Source organism: Hemitrygon akajei, chromosome 13 (assembly GCF_048418815.1).
Source record: "Hemitrygon akajei chromosome 13, sHemAka1.3, whole genome shotgun sequence".
Lineage (NCBI taxonomy): Eukaryota > Metazoa > Chordata > Chondrichthyes > Myliobatiformes > Dasyatidae > Hemitrygon > Hemitrygon akajei.
In genome coordinates, this window is record NC_133136.1 from 55523319 (window position 1) to 55527017 (window position 3699).

Genomic DNA, 3699 nt, shown 5'->3' on the forward strand with positions numbered 1-3699 from the left:
GACATCCTAATTTTCTTGAAGACCATAGAGGAGCACTTTGCTTATGTCAGAGATATCTTATAGAGGCTTCTAGATCATGGACTTTATGTCAAGCTGGAATATCATGTAATCACTCTTTCATTTTTGGGTTTTAGCATTTCTAATGGCAAACTCAAGATGGACCCTACTAAGACACAGACAGTAAAAAATTCACCACAACCATCCAATGTGAAACAAATCCAACTAATCCTGGGATTTGCCAACTTTTACCAAAAGTTCATCAGGAGCTTCAGCTCAGTGGTGGCTCCGTCGACAGCACTAACTAAAGGATCCATAGGCCCTTTAGTTTGGACTACCGAAGCAGAGGCTGCACACGGTGTTGGCACATCAGAGTGCACGCGGTGTTGGCACAAGACACCTTCAGTCAATAAACTGAACCCGTGTGTGTTCTTCTCTAGGTATCCCCACCAGATGCGAACTCCGACTTCAGAAATAGAGAACTGTTCGTGGTCAAGTTGGCATTGGTAGAATGGCGTCACATGCTTGAGGGTGCAAGAACCCCATTATCATATGGACAGATCTCAAAAACCTGGCTTATATTCAGGAGACCAAAGAACTGAATTCCAGACAAGCCCAGTGGTTTCTTCTCTTTAACTGGTTCAATTTTGTTCTGACCTGTCGACTGATGTCAAAGAATCCAAAAACAAATGCTTTGTCTCATCAGTTCGATGAACCTGAGAGGAGCAACCTACCACCATTTTTCCCCAAGCCAAGGTGATAGTACCCACTCATTGGGGAATCGATGCAATTGTTCACATGACACAGGCCCAAGGAAAGATTCCCAAGAACTTTCCTCTGGGTCATCAGATCATCCCAAGTTCTATCAAGTCTAAGGTACTTCAATGGAGACACACATCTAGAATGGCCACAAACCCAGGGGTTGCCAGTACCCTCGAGTTTATTAAGAGAAGATACTGATGGCTGTTGGGCTTGAAATTCTGCCCTGTGTTCTTTTAGGAAGAGAGACAACTAACACCGGAATATAGCAAAACGTGGCTTTATTGCAGAATTCGTAACTGGCACAGCGAATCCACGGAGTCGCTGGAGAAGGCGTTCTGTTTTCCCCTTACAATCTGCTCTTATTTATACCCCTTTCCCCCCCAGCACAACCCCCCGTTACATATTAGGTAATATCGGGCACTTGTGTCCATCTTATTGGCCCGCAGCCATATGCTCACGAGTTACCTGTTTCTTTTGTTTACTGAATCGCGTGACACTAGTAGTTTCGAGGTAGCGGGGTCCCCAGTTTCGCTCCCCCTCCCTCGCATTCCAGCCTAACATTATGTGTGTTACGTGAGCCACTCCTGACCTGTAATGGCAGTCCCGAATTAACCCCAACACGAATTAACCCCGACACAAATTAACCCCAATACTAATTAACCCCAACACTCCCTCCCTTGGCCTCCCAGAGGCCACATCCCCACATCCCTTACAATCTTTTCCGCGGCTGCCGGGATCAGGCAGAGAGGTGAGCGTCCCCCGGCACTCTTTGGCGTGTCCTCCCTATTTGCTTATCCTGATTTGTCCGACCTAGGGTCACAAAATATGGGTAGGGGTTCCCTAAACATCCGCAATTTTTACAAGTAGCATGCAACATTTCAGAAAACTTATTCAATAACAAATTCACAATCCCCCCCTTGCCATGGTCCATTTCAGTCCGTGTCCTCCCATAGCACGTCCGCTTTCCGGGAGGGCCGTGTCCTCCCCTTCCACTGGGAACAAGGGTGCCTGGTACGCCGGTGGAGGTCCATTCTTTCCAGTCAAGGCTCGATCTATAGTCCGGATGACTAGGGTCCTAATACAGGGTATGCAACAACAACCACACGTGATAAAGATAGCAATTGAAATAGACAGTCCTAGAGCCGACTGTCCCAGAAACGCTCCCCACTTGCCAGAGGTCTTATTTAGCCAGTAGAAAATGATGCCAGTTATTGTCCCCCTCCCTTCTTACCTTTTAATGCCCTGTTGGAGACCTCGGCGACAGGGTATGGACCATGCCACCGTTTTCCGTTCCAGGTGAGCTTCCCTGGGCCTCGGAGGAACACTTCCACTCCTACCTTGATGGTGTCCGACCCCTGCGGCTGCTCACTGTTAGTTTATTGAACTCGCACAGTTATCAATTTTACCATATTTCTAAAAACTCTCATATACTCTGTTACTCAACACACAAATGTCTTGAGTTTCGGTAACTCGAAATTGAAGTGCTCCATGGCTCCCTAGTACACAGAGAGGATCAAATATGGGACGGTCGCCTTTCAAAACCTGACCTTCGCGTGGGAGATTTCTCCTCTTAACAACCAGTCTAAGGTAGGCGCCGTCAGTATCCCCGTGCACTAAGGTGTACCGCGGAACACTTTCTCTTCTCCTCACTCCTGAGACTTTTATGCCCATCGTGGGCGGCGGGTACCCTCACTCAGAAGACTTTTCCACGGGCGGAGGATCTTCCTAAAAACAGATAAGAGTTAGTACTTACCAGTCACGATTCTGCACCGGGAATGATCTCTCCCAGGGTAATTTGGGGTTGGTGAGGGTCCGTCAGCAGACAAGATCTAACTCAGTGATTTAACTATCTAGTGGAAGTCTTAGATATAACAGGCACTTCCTGACCTTAGTCGAGCTTGCGGCCGCAAGTTGTCTGCCGTCGGACCCGCCAGCCTGTGTTGTCTCTCCCTCCCCACGTCGGGGTCACCAAATGTTGGGCTTGAAATTCTGCCCTGTGTTCTTTTAGGAAGAGAGACAACTAACACCGGAATATAGCAAAACGTGGCTTTATTGCAGAATTCGTAACTGGCACAGCGAATCCACGGAGTCGCTGGAGAAGGCGTTCTGTTTTCCCCTTACAATCTGCTCTTATTTATACCCCTTTCCCCCCCAGCACAACCCCCCGTTACATATTAGGTAATATCGGGCACTTGTGTCCATCTTATTGGCCCGCAGCCATATGCTCACGAGTTACCTGTTTCTTTTGTTTACTGAATCGCGTGACACTAGTAGTTTCGAGGTAGCGGGGTCCCCAGTTTCGCTCCCCCTCCCTCGCATTCCAGCCTAACATTATGTGTGTTACGTGAGCCACTCCTGACCTGTAATGGCAGTCCCGAATTAACCCCAACACGAATTAACCCCGACACAAATTAACCCCAATACTAATTAACCCCAACATGGCTTAGAAAGGCTAAAGAAGTCTGACAACATGTGTGTGCCTGTAACATGGAGCCCCTCATCTAACTTCAATGGCTCCTTCTCCCTCTACCTGGTCTGGACTTACCATGGGTGCACATCTCCATGGACTTTGTCAAGGGTCTTCCACCTTCCAAGGGGAAGACTGTCATCACGGTAATTATGGATCGCTTCCCAGAAGCCTAAAAATTCATTGCATTGGGCAAATTATCATCAGTGGTGGAAACAGCCGAAATGGCCAATTTGGACGTGAGGAACAGTACTGGAATCCGGAAAGAGACATCTTAGATCCAGCTCTCATCAATGACTATCATCATTGTACCATCATTGGCAGCCAGGGCCATCAGGAGTGGGCTGTAGGGGAGGGGTTGTGTTACAATAAGCACCCAACTGCATCAACCTCTGGAGCTTAGATGCGCTGACTCTCTGGAATATGGAAAGCTGGCATGGCTCCTTTAAAGATTCAGGCTCGCCCCCCCCCCC

At 48.2% G+C, this 3699-nt stretch overlaps 1 long non-coding RNA gene across 1 annotated transcript; it reads right to left on the reverse strand.

Moving 5' to 3' along the window:
• Positions 1 to 1020: 1020 nt before the first annotated feature.
• LOC140737886 (uncharacterized) lies at positions 1021 to 3187 on the reverse strand. The gene is made up of 2 exons (XR_012101263.1): positions 2513 to 3187; positions 1021 to 2127 (listed from the first exon to the last, which is right to left on the reverse strand). It is a non-coding gene; the product is annotated as an uncharacterized lncRNA (long non-coding RNA).
• Between the last annotated feature and the right edge of the window lie 512 nt (positions 3188 to 3699).